This window comes from Chamaea fasciata, unplaced genomic scaffold, assembly GCF_029207755.1.
Source record: "Chamaea fasciata isolate MVZ Bird 193981 ecotype frontalis unplaced genomic scaffold, bChaFas1.0.hap1 SCAF_1, whole genome shotgun sequence".
Taxonomy (NCBI): domain Eukaryota; kingdom Metazoa; phylum Chordata; class Aves; order Passeriformes; family Sylviidae; genus Chamaea; species Chamaea fasciata.
In genome coordinates, this window is record NW_027094086.1 from 95491313 (window position 1) to 95505145 (window position 13833).

A 13833-nucleotide genomic window follows, 5' to 3' on the forward strand; every position below is an offset into this window, starting at 1 on the left:
CATCATCCCAATCTCATCAAGGACATACATCTCAATACCTGGTTCCTGCAAACCCAGACATAGGTTTATTTTCTCCCCAGAAAAACTATTCACCAAAATCACATCCAGAAAAGAAACCAGATGAATATGAATCCAAGACCATACACAGAAAAGAACCGATGAAGTAATCGGTCACACAACCCCGGAAACTGTATAAAACAGTTCCTGCACACTCGGAATTTGTGAAACAGAGTGAGATTCCGTGCCACAGGGGGCAGGATCTGCGGTTCACCCAGCGCCGATTCCCGGGATCGGAACCGCACTTTGGTTGTGGTTTAATCAGGGTTTTTCTATTTCTAAAATTCTTGATTTTTGGTTTGTATCAATAAATTTTGTTATTATTATTTTTAATTCATGGATTCGGCTTATCATTTATAACACGGTTATTTGAGCTCTTAATCTGTTATGACAACAAGTGGAAAACATTACCACTGGAAAAGGCTTAAGTGAATGGTTCTTAGTGCTATTTCATTTCTCTTGTAGCAGACCATATACATACCTCTTTTTCTTCAGTGACAGTAATTTCTTTATCTACTGCTATTTTTCAAAATTCTGACTAGACTATGATGAATAGGAGACGTCAGATGAATAGGAGGAGCCTCAGGAGCAACAAAGTTTGCTTCTGGAAAAGCAAAAACATAGTTCAGACTTTACCTAAGGAAATTTAAGCTTTTTTTTTAAAAAAAGGCCATTAGAATGAAATGGACAGTGATTAGCAAATATCTGTACTTAATATAGTTTATGCTGCAAGACCTCTTTTTATTTGATCAGTGAATAATAGAAGAAAGGATAGTTTTAATTTTCTAATGTTACTGTTCTCATTGCAATTTTCAGTTTTACAATTTTTAATAATCATATAAAATTCATCATTCATTGTCTTGATCCCTTTATAATTCATGCTGTCGTGGTTTTGTTTTGTTCTGTTCTTGTCTAGAAATGGTTTACTCATGTAATTTTTTCTGTCCGAAAATTCTCTATCTGAGGAGACCAGATTGTTGGATAACTGCCTTACTCAGACATGCAGTTTGAACTCTTCTGGGAGTGGCAGCTGAAAAGAGTTTGAACAACAAGGCTCGCTAAAGATGTGTGCTCATGACTATGAGTAAACTAGCTGAGAAATCCCAAATGCAAGTAAACCATTCACAAAATACAATGAAGTGTGTTAATGGGATGGCTGAACCAACTTGTTTTCTTTAATAGCTGCTCTTAAAGGGCTCCTGAACTGCCTTAGATGTGAACCATAGCTGTAGAAGAAACAGCCAGCAAAGCCTACTTGACAAATGCAAACAGAAACAATTCAGTTCCAGGAGGATGTTAAATAGAGAAGGAAGACTGGATGGAAATAGTATCAGCTATTGCTGTTAAGAAATCAAGAACTGCAAAATTCAGTAAGAAGCCACTTTCCTGTTACATAAAACAGCATGTTGATCCACTCTCTCGAAAATAAAGAAGCTCAAATTAATATAAAAAAGAAAGTATCAAATATGTATGTATTGACTTTTGAAGAAGACTTGTCTTCTCATGGAGTATCAGAAGCAGTATACAACTTCTCCTAATAGAAGACTAGTTTTGGACTACTGAATCTTGCTTTCACCTTTAAAAGGAAGTATGATTTCTTGAGTCTGAAGAGAATTTGCATGGATGGCATGATTCATCAAATCTGCCAAGATATTTACCTCTTCATTTACATCCATGAGAAAGTAAAATTCAACCAATAAAAGAGATTTTTTTGTTTTTACCCCTATCGAAGTCTGATAATGTGATATGCTCCTTCAGCTGTAATAACTGGACAACAGCATCACAAATCTTACAGTGAAAGGAAGGGAATGGCAAAAACGATTTCTTCCTGTTGTGTCTGCCTCTGTTCTCAGCTTTAGTCTCTAACATTGCAAAATCTACCATCAATGACCTACTGAGAGGCTAAAGATCCATTCCAGACACTAGAATCGGTATAAAGCTGATTCTCGATGGGATCAAATTTTGGACAGTTATCAAGACATGAAGTGTGTGCCAGAACCATGGTCCCTAGACCGCCACACACACCACTTTCTATTTCAGGCCATTTCTTGCTGTCCCAAGCGTCTTTCTTTTGCCTTGCTTTCATCATGTCCCTGTTTTTCATCTCAGATTTTTCCAATTTTCTTCACGACTCACCCTGTTTATACTGTGCCTTCCCTTAATACCTGAAAACCAGGTTTCTGACTTTCTCTCATTTGTATCTCCTGTCATTCTTAGAAGTTTTGTATACAAGCATCCTGTGGCTACATCTTGACAGCAAAAGCCGGGGTCATTCACACTAAGAACAACTCCTAAAACCTGGGATGTGTGAAAGTGAGAATAATTATATTCACAGTTAGTCCCATATATCCAGGCTGACTAAACATGAAACGCCAGCAAAGCCTTGCCAGTTCGTACTGTACCGTGTAGTTATTTAATTTTTAAATAATACTGTGATAATTTCTGCATCCCTATCTCATAGAGATATCTCACTATTCATAGCTGATGTGCAGTGGTTTTTCAGTGTGTGAAGAGATACAAAAGAAGAATAAGCTTACACCTCAACTTTCCTTAGTAGAGAGGAACATGCAGTGTTTTCTTTTCCTGGGATCTCTTGAGGAAGTTTCACAGACACTTCTCATTCACTGGCAAATCCTCTTCATAGTACAGATAGTAATAAACCTTACAGTGAAAAAAAATTTGTCAGAAAATATTGATTTCTTGATGAAGAACATCAGTTAGCTTTTTTTCTTTGACACTGAAAGTCCTGGGAGTCTAATCTCCCTCTACACTCTGGGGATTATCAAGTGTTAGTGTATGTTTCATGTGTCTGTGGCTTCTGGGCAGCCTGCAGATGGGATCTACCCTGAGGACAGGTTTTGATGCCCACACAGGTTGCCCAGAGATATTGTTGTTCCTGTCAATTCTGATTATTAATTTGTTAGAAGAAAACCGAACTCTACTGAACTTTAAATTCCATGAGCAGCTGCAAGGCACATGGGGCACTTTCCTTACAGCTTCAGGTTCTGGAAATACAAGTAACTGAAGAGAATGTCAGACCTTTTCCAGCCAAATGTAAACAAGAGTAAGCAAACTCTGTTTTTCAGGGAACTTGACAACTCCTTGTACTTCACACCTGCTTCAGAATAGACTGTGTTTGAGTAGTCTGGGCAGTAACATTTTGAAATTAACTCATTCTCTATTACACTAAATCTTACCTCAATTCTTCCTTCACATAGTACTCTACCAGAATAACAAGTTGTACTTAATTGGAGACCTATCATAAATTGTAAGAATTGTGTGATATGTTTTGGGGGATCAACATTTGGAATTAACATAATGGAAGTTTGTTTTCCAAATATTACTGTTCCTATTGATCAGTGCAATTTCATTTATTTTCCAGTGTATTACAATCAAGAACAGGAAAAGTTCATTTTCTACTATATGCAGTGGAATAATACTGGATAACTTTGATTCTTAATCAATTTTAATTGCCAAAAATGAACTCAGTACAGAGCAATCAACTTCAGACCAAGTTATCCCACGATGTTTACAAACAGCTGGTAAAAATGAAAATGGAATCTGGGTCCTACTCAGGTAAAGTTTGTAATCAGAATCTATCTTCCTAATAGATAGATACCAAAAAAGCTAACACTCATGGCAGGAAAAGACTAAAAACCAATTAATTCTGTTTTCAAAAATTCTTAAGGCAAATCAAGAGAATGATTACTTTATATATGCTGACTATTTCCATCTTTTTATTTACAGTTAGATATGACATTGGCTATTTTTAAGAGAAATTCAAAGGTAACCACAAGAGAAAACCCCTAATTTCTAGATATATTTATGATCCCAGGCAAAAGATTGTCAAAAGCAACAAGCAAAAATATTGCTGTTTGCCTTCACAGAGTCCCAGGTGCAGAATTTGCTTTCCTGCCATGAGCTATCAATCTGCTTTCAAATGTGTTTTCTATGAAAAGTATTTTAATGGTCATGATGGAATATATGTGTGTTTGTATATATATATAAAATACAAAATTAAGTGCAATAAAACACTTTTTCTGAGGAAAAGTCATAACAGTAAAGTCTGGTTTTCCTTTTGATTGGAATCTTTCAGCTTCTGCTAAAACATTTTGAATATGCTAGGTAACAACATAGCTTCAAAAGGATAATATGCAGGGGCAAAAAAAAGTCCTAAAAGTAAACACATCTTTTTGCTTAGTGTGTATTCCCCACTCCTCTGAGGTATCTTTGGTGGGGTAGTCACTGTATGCAATTTCCTAAAGCAATACAATTTACAAAGACCCCCCAAGAGAGGGAAGAATGACCAAGATTATATTAGGCTTTGTGTTTGATATATGGGAAGTTACTCAAAGCAACAAGGAAGAACAACATGTAGAAGTGGCTTTGTTGTTGTTACATTTGTTACATTGCCAAAATTTGAGTTTACTGAGGACTACGGTTCAGTTTGCAAACTAAAGCAATGTCTTATTTGATCTAAAATAGGATCACACTCTCATCAGTTCAAAAGAAAATACAGGTCATTTTTATATAACTATGAAAATGCAAAGAGATTTTAGCTTTTCAAATAGTGCTTTCTATTTCAAGTTTTCAACTGACATGGTTTTCTTTGTAGCAATTGATTAAGAACTTTTGAAACAGTAGAAATCAGTCCTGGTGAAATCAATCACTCCTTCGTTAAAGATGCTTTAAGTTCAAATATATCAACCCTAGTAAGCATGCAACAGAAATTAGAATTACTTTTAAAAATAGGAAAAGGGGGAAAAAAAAAAGAAAAAGAGAAATGACAATCTTATTTGGAATATTTTGTTCACTATCTTTAACTTCAGTCCACATTCTTCTTACATAATAAGAGTATGATTAAGGTAGCTGAATTACGAAAATACACCACTTATCCCTTCTTTTAACATTAAGAGGGATCTCCAGGAAGAAGTTAATTTTTATTTTGGAATATCCTGAGTTTCCTTATGGGCTGCCTCTGTCTTTCCATTGATTTGGGAATGCTGAAGTGAGTATGGTCCTAACTTCAGTGAGGTATATAACATAAGGTTTAATTAAATTGTATCCCACTCCAAAATACTGATGTAATAATTCAGAATGAAGCCACACTGAAGAATCTGGGAAGCATGGGAAAAATACTTGCATCTAAAGAAAAGGTTAAAGCATTATATGGTTTAAGAGAAAAGTGAGTAAGAGTGTATATGCGAAATACACAGGGTAGAATAACGCAGGAAACGTTGGCGGAATCTTTTGTTCTTCCTATCAATAACATGAACAAGGAAATGTTCTGTGAAACTGGAGGATGATAAACTCAAAACCCATGAACAGGAAATAAAATCACTCAGTCCATAACTACAATCCTAATAATTAGAGATAGGAGTGGCAAAGAAGGTAGTCAGTTATTGTGGGCATGAGTCACATTATTTCAAGTAAATAATAAACACACTGAATGTTCAGGTCTGTAAGTATAAATCCTGTCTCTTTAATTTTTTTTTACAACTCCCCAGGCTTTAATGTCTCCTAATTTTATTAAAAATTTCTTTTGCATATATAAAGTCTAATCATTTAAAATATTGTCTAGACTCAACCCCTGCTGATGATTTTAATTTTTTTTAAACTGTATTGCTTATACACTACTGCTTTCTATTTCAGAAACTTTATGACCTTTCAGAAACCTCCCCTATAATGAGAAACTGACTCAGTTTAGCTTCTTTTTCCTTTGTTAGAGTATTTTCTAGGTCATGAAGCTTCACACTAAGTGTTATTGATAAGCACCACTGCTGGAACTAAATGAGATATGAACATAAGAATATAAGAAAGGTCACCCTGATTCAAACCAGTCACCTAGTTCTCTTACAGTGGCACGTATCTGTTGCTTAGTAAGGAGTTCAGGAACAGGATAATTATGCCCCTGGTATTTCTCATTGGAAGGAAATTGTGTGTTTATTCCTGGAGTTTTGTTTGAACATTGTTTTCCAATTCCTATACAATTTTGAGCAGCCTACAGGTTTTGAAGGTGCTTTGGTAGCAGTTGACTGGGATTGACTTCTTTCTCTATAGCTTTTAGTATAGAGAATATTAAAAGAATTTCAATTACGTACTTCCACTGAAATACATTTGGGCCTCTTCCCCTTTCCTCTCTCCTACAGCCTAAAACCATTATAAACATACTTCCATTGATATAATTGAAAAGTAAATATGATTTTAGGAATAGTGCCCCATATTAATATCATCAGCTAAATTATGACAAGCCTATTTATATATAAAGAGAGCAAAATTTAATCCACCATAATTTATTATGTGAGAAAAAAGCACATTGTTCAAGAGAAAAATAAGAAACAGAGATGTTTATTAATATGTCGTTCTAATTTTTTAATTTTTTCAGGCTTCTGATGTTTACATTTTCTACTGGACCTTTCTCACTCATTGTAATATAAACAAAGAGCGATGTTTTGTAAATAATGCATTCCTTTCCAGGGGGAAGGACCAATTAATGGACTTCTAGGTTAACCAGTGGAGTCAGAGAGGTGTTAACCTCATCCCCCAATCCCTGATCAAACTCCAAAGACTATATAAGTCAAAATCCCAAAAATAAACTTCCTTCTTTCTCATTCTCACAACTGACGGGTAAGTGTAGTTTTTACGTGTCCGTCTGGCAACACTAATATTTCTGTAGACCTACCACATATGATGATTCAGAGTATTCAATCTTATCTAAAGACTATATATACCAGAATAAATAAAGAGTTGATATGACAAGCAGTTTCACTCACCCTTAGATTTGGTGATCAGCCTATAGTAGTCAAGGATGCAGTGCCATTATGCACTGTTTTGTAACTACTAATTAATCCAAATTAATTAAGGCATATTCTTTGATGTAGAAGAGGGACACTTTTTTATGTTTCACAACTTATATTTTGAGATCTGCTTTTTAATGGCACTAAGGTTGTATATAAGGACTCTCCCAAAGTAACACAACATACACATTGGGACATCATAATTTCTCTTAGCAATTTGAGATGTCCGTGCATGTAGGGCCAGAAAATCAAATAGTGTCCTTTGATTAACAAAAGTGATCCTTGAGGTTGAAAGAGATTTAGCTGAAGAGTGAGAACTTTAATATGCAGCTGGTATTCATATCTATATGGGCCAACAGTTTATAGTGCATTAAAGATCCTGAGTTTGCTTACTTAATTGCTTTAGAAGGTACTTGCTGCCTCAACATGGCCATGGTTATTTTCACCCCTGCTCTGACATGGAGGAGTGGGATAAAGATAGCTGTTGCAAGGTCAGTGGCACCAAACATGGTGATGCAAGGTAATGCAAACTGATTTAGAATAAACCAAGAATTTTTGTCTGACCTAATAAATGGACTGTCATAGTTGTTGCACAAAGCAATAGGGAAGTAAAAACTTGTAGCTTGTGTGGTTTCTTCAGATCCAGAATAATGCACTGTTGAAGTGGTGTTCTGCCTGTCTCTCTGCCTCTCTCAAACAAGTAGTTAAAAAAGAAAATAAAGTTGGACATGTGGATGAACCACTAGCATTCATTGTGGTTCAGGCCGTATTTTGTGATGAGGAAGTATTGTTGCCAGCCTACAAAATTTAGCAAAATTTCACTTGTCTGTGTCCTGGTTGGCTCTGTTCAAGAAGTATTAAATAAAACTTCTTTTCAATAAGTGTATGATTTCTTTTAAAGGGTAAAAAACAACAGAAGAAGAAACAGTGTTAAAAGACAATACACAAGAATAAATAGGTTGTGAACTTTCTGATTAGGTTTAGGCTAGAAATTATATGAATATGCTTAACCAGCAGAAAGTATTTGAGACAAGGTTTTCAAGACAATGTACGGCAAATGTATTCAGGAAATATGCAACGTGGTGCCTGTAGTCCCAGGAGATTGGATTCAGTGACCAGGACAGTCCTCATAGTCTCATCTTACTGTATCTCTCTTCAGTATTACCTGCATTTCTGTGGGGGTTTTTTTCACATTTGAAGACGAGAGTACAGTCTATAAACCTTGATGATGTCCTGAACCAAGATTAAACTAGTGAGGGCCTTTCAGAACAATTACCTCCCATGCTAGTGTCACCTCACTTCAGCACCGCAGTGAGAAATGGCTTATCAAAAGGTCCAGCAGGAAATGGAAGGAAAACTGTAAGAATTTGCACCCAGGGGCCAAGTGATAGGATTGAATTCTCAGTTCCAGGAACAAAATTTCCAGAAGCTTCCAAAACTGGATGCATGCCTGTATCATCATTGCAGATCGAGTCAACAAGGTGGTACAACAGTTAAAATTTACAAAGGTTTCCCAAATTATGTGTTTACTATGTGGGTTCTTATTTTCATGTAGGAGATGATATTAGTACTTATTCTCTACAACGGTTCAGCTTATTTTTCTGTGTTTCCAATAGTGAGACTTTGTAGGGAACAGCAGTTTAAAATACATTAATCTGACAAAGCCTGGATCCATTGCTTAGTTTTATTTATGCAGCTTCATGAGAGTAATGTTCTCATAATTTCCTTTCTTGTTTTCACTTTAAAGTTACCATGATTTAATTCTAAATAATATTCTTGAAAATTCACTTAATAATTTTTCTGATCAAGGCTTCCAGATGCCAAAAATTTTGTCATAGCAGAGTGATGTAGTTAGTTATAAAATATAATAGTGTCAAAATATTTTGCATATTTGGACAACATCCCTCTTCCTGTTTGTTTATTTACTCATTTACTAACCTTAGTCAATTAGTTTATGGCTGCTATTTTGGTAATGTGGAAGTGCATGCTATGTATACTCTGCACCTTGTGGCCTTTGGAACTTCAGTGAGATAAGCAGCAATCCAGTTCAGAATCCCTTAATGCAAAGTGGAGTGCCCTTTGACTTCAAAGAATCTCTGTCACTTTTTACACCAGTAGCGAGAGGTCGTCTCTTCCCATTCCACACCACTACTGTCCAATGAACTGCAAAACAAGTACAGCATTCCTTCTAAACCGGCATTTGAAATGACACCTGCAAACTTCTCCAAATTGATTGTAACTTTTAGTGAAGATTTATGTAATAATGTAATAACTGCTTTTAATAACCAAAACTGGAGGAAAAACAGTTTTCTTTTTTATTTTTTTTCTCAAAAATTGAAGTTTGAGCCATTGCTTTTGCTTCATTGCAGAATAAAATAAAATCAGAACCATGTTAAAATCTTCTGAGTCATGATCAGGGCATTGACCAGAAATATATGAGATGCAAGGTTATGTCTTTGCACTAAACTAGGCAGATTCCTGACGTTGTCAGTTCTGAAGTTTCTGCTTCCTCCGTGCCTTTAGCCAGGAATACCATGCTGATGATGTGAAGACTTCCAAAGGAAAGAGTCATAAAAATATGTATGTTCCACTTAAATGTTTGGATTTTAGTAAACTGGAATCAACTACCAAAAATCCCCACTACATCTAATACATTGTTTTAAAATAGCAGCATGTTTTAAAATACACATCAAGAACAAAGTAGTACTGCCTGCCATTTCTGTATTTTTTTGTTGATAAAATTGCCATAATCAATACCTTAAGCCATAGATTATTGGCAGATTTTTTTTTGGCATCGTAAATAATTTAATTATTTGACTCTTTGGTTTATGTGATTTAAGTTCAAATGAATTGCTAATTATTACAAGATTATTGCTGCTCCTCAGCCAAGATTCACTTTTTCCTTTATCAAAATTTAGATAAAGAAAAAACACGTGAAAGTTTGCACTCACCAAATCTCAACTGCCTTGTAGAAATATTTTAGAGGAAAATTTCTTTATTTGCAATGACAGAGGGGAGGCTTAGGTTGGGCTTTTTGACATTGGGAAACATCCTAAAGGTAGGAATAGCTTTAAACTATCATCAGATCAAAGATGCTTAAGGAAACCCTGTCCCCACAGCTTACTGAGTGCCCTCAAGCCCAGGCAGACCACCTTCTGCCGGAATTAGCTTTTGATTGCAAGAGAGAGGTGAATTTATTTATGTGACTAGTTTTCACATACTGGTTAACTGTCCATGTCCATCCCATGGCCTACCAGTAAAAAAAGTAAAACAAGTATGAATCACTGCAGGGCAGTGGCTGCTGCCAAATGAGGCAGGTGTCACAGGTGATTTTGAACAATCCATCTATGTGCCTGCCGAAACAGGAACACTGGGGATGGTGTATTGAATCTGGAGCAGCTTTAGGTGAAATCAGCTGAACCTTTTCACGTGAACATGCACACATTTAACTAGGCAGGGGAGGCACGAATGATGAATTTCACAGAGGCATGGTACATGGAGAATCAGGAAAAGGAAAGATTCCCTCTCCGTAGATTAGCCAAAAATTAAGACCAAGAAGCATCAGAGTCTACTTATAAACATAAGAAATAAGTGTAAAATTATCATGCTAGCAATTGAAATTATTCTACTTAGCTGCCATTGTTATTTAAGAGCCTTTTTGTTTTTCCTAAAAAATTAATCTGTTTTGCTTTTCTTCTCACATTAAACTACAGGAAGCTGAATACCTGTATGCAGAAACTATGCCAAGGTGCACCTTTATTTTCCTTTTTTCTCTACTGGATCTCTGAAATCTGTGGTTATCATTTCTGTCCCAGTCTTACCCCAGCTTTTTTAGAATAAAACAAAATGATGATTTTTAAAGATAAGCAAATACAATCTCCATTATGGCTAGAGAAACCAGTAATCACCTGTGTCTTGTGTCTAGTATAAACATTAGTGTTGGTCGGGCTGATGTGAGTACCGGGAAGGAGTATATGTGGTGAAAAATGACAAAGCTGAATTGGAAGAGATAGAGAGAGAATCTTATCTAAAGTATTGGGTTTAAATATCATTTACAAATTGCATTTTGAGTGTTCCTTAGGTCTCACTATTAGGGATTTTTGGTCAGTATTGACAGAGGGCATACATGAAAAGGAAAGGGAGCAGAGACATGGACAACAAAGAACAGAGAAATACGAGTGGGATGCCAATAACATGGGAATGAGGTGAGTACAAGACAGAAAGTGTGGAAGATGCAGACTGTCACAGGTGGAAATCTCTGTGGCCATCTTTGTTTAGTAGCAAGCCTAGATGAGTCCTCATAAACAATAGAAGAATTTTCCTTGAAATTTGAACTAGAATAAAGAGTACTTTTAATACACATGCTATTTTATAAAAATACCTGGTTTGTTTTTTTTTTTCCCCTGAACATAAATGATAAAAAGTATCAGGTGTCTGGTGATATGTAAGAACTTCTTTTTCTGTGTCATTTCCTTTTCACTGTTCATTGCACTGAGAGCTCACACAGATATCCCTTATGAGGGCGACACTCCTTAATGAAGATCCTAGGCTGTGTCAATGTTTGTCATTCCTACTGCCCCACTCCTACTAGATTAGTTTCAAATCTTATCTAAATGTGAAGGTTCATTAAAAACAGTAATAGCAACAACAGGACACCAGAAAAATCTCACAATCTGCCTAAAATATCTGCCAATTTCAAAAATATTTGAGGCTTAAAATGAAGGTTCTGGTAAGAGTCCCCTTCACTTACTGTCCTTAAAGTGAGTCTTGTCTTGAAACAAGTCATAAAGAATTCAGCTAATTTCCTCTTTCACCCTACTTCACAGCTAAATCTATTTCCAACTACCTCTCTGATTAATGCATTCTCACCCTAGTCTTCATCTTATTCACTTTAACTGATAGTAGTATGTGTGGGCTGAATTAATATACTTTCTAATGTAATTTCAGAGGTTCATATTTATAATGTTGTAACACAGTACTCTGCAACATCACTTAGTCCAGCAGTATTTGTCCAACTCCTTGCACCATAAACTGGCACAGCAGCACTCATTTCACTTGGAGAGTAGTTGGAAAAATGTCAACTGTTGAATCAAGTAAATTCACTATAAAATTTCTGTGGTTCTGTGTTCATCTGCATATAAAGCACATTATTATTCACCAGATGGTGCAGTTTTATTGGTACAATGCCATTCACAATAATTACTGTCCTATTTAACTTTGTATACAGTTGGCATTATGGAATAAAAATACGTACTGGAACTATATTCCGTTCAAATCTTAACCTGCTTACACATTTAACAGACAATAACATAAAAAGAGTGCATTTTCTTGAGGAAAGACAGGAGTGATAATAAGTGATTTATGATGGTTTATGTTGCATCACGAGATTTTTCATGCTTTATTTGCCAAATATTTCTTATTTATTGATTTCTTTCTCCTTTCATGAGAGTTCTCAGTTTGACAGGGGTGTGCTTCTTAACTTCATATCACCTTAAAGAGATTTGTGGGAAATGCTAATATTAAAAGTTAATTTTATCTTCTACATCTAAATTTACATAACTGAAATACTGTGTGTACTTTCTGGAGAAAACTGATACAATTTTAGGGATTTTTAAAATGAAATTGTCTTTTATATCAGCTTTGAAAAAATCACCAAGAAGTAATCTTTACAGGACACAGGTCATGTGAAGGGTATATAAGATACTTGTATAACACTTATACTAAGATACCCATAATTCTTTTCTTTAAGTGATTACATACACAATATTTCCAGGAAACACAGTGCTGAAGTTCAGTCCATTGCCAAAAAAACCCCAACAAAACAAAAAACCAAACCAAAACAAAACAAAATGAAACAAAACAAACAACCAAAAAACACCCAAAACAACAACAACAACAACAAAAACCAACAAAACAAAACCACCAAAAAAACAACAACTCAGGACACACCACATTTTCTTGTGCAATGAAGTCGGGAAATATCAGCTGCTGTGTGATATGATATCTTTATTGCAAGCATAATACTCAACCAACGTTTTCTGTTACTGATACAGACTCAGGTTATAGGAAACTATGTAAGGGCTTCCATAAAGAACATACAAGAAAATGGACTCTGATAATAAATACATTATGCAAATGTATTCATGTACAAGTGCATATTTTGTATATGAGCACACGTATACTCAGTGGACTCTTGGTTTATCGTGTATTGGTGTACCTATAAGAGATTCACAATTGTCGGTCCCTTCCTCTGTCCTCTCTGTGTCCTGCTGAAATATTAATGAATTACATAACATTCCCTGATATCTACAATCATTTGATACCCCGCCAACTTAAAAAAATTCCATAAGCAGTCACAAATACACTTTGAACTATTCCTGTTGTTGTTAAAAGAAGTACAGTGTTGTAAAACTTACTTTTCGAAGACGGTAATGACAACTTTTTTCCCCAAATACTGGTTTCTTCCACCAGCAAACTCAGAATTGGCATGTAACTTTGGTTACTGTTGTCATGGCTAGAACATGGCCTACAGGCAATCAGAGGCATGATCTCAACTGCTACTCCTCCAAGCCTTTGCTTATCTCTAGAAAAGATCCACTGGAGAAGGCTTTCTCATTTTTTTAACTCTGCTGCAGGTATTCTTGATCTATGACACATAATAGTAACCATCTGGACAACATAGGTAGCTTCAGCACTTTCAATAGAAAGATTTTTTCTAACCCTGTCAGCATTTTTTAGAACTAGATTTGGGAAGAATCATGAATATGACTGTCAATTGCAGTGCCCTTTTATTAGCTGCAGCTGAAATGTTTAATTTAAAAAGGATACTTGGAATAAGTTGCCGCAGTAAAAACAGTGCTGACAGCTTGTCTTTACTGAAGATCGTGGTTCTCCCAATAGTAGAAAACAGAATTCATGGTAACAACTAGGAACTAGTACTCTCCACAGGACTCAGCAACAGGTTACACAGATGATCAGA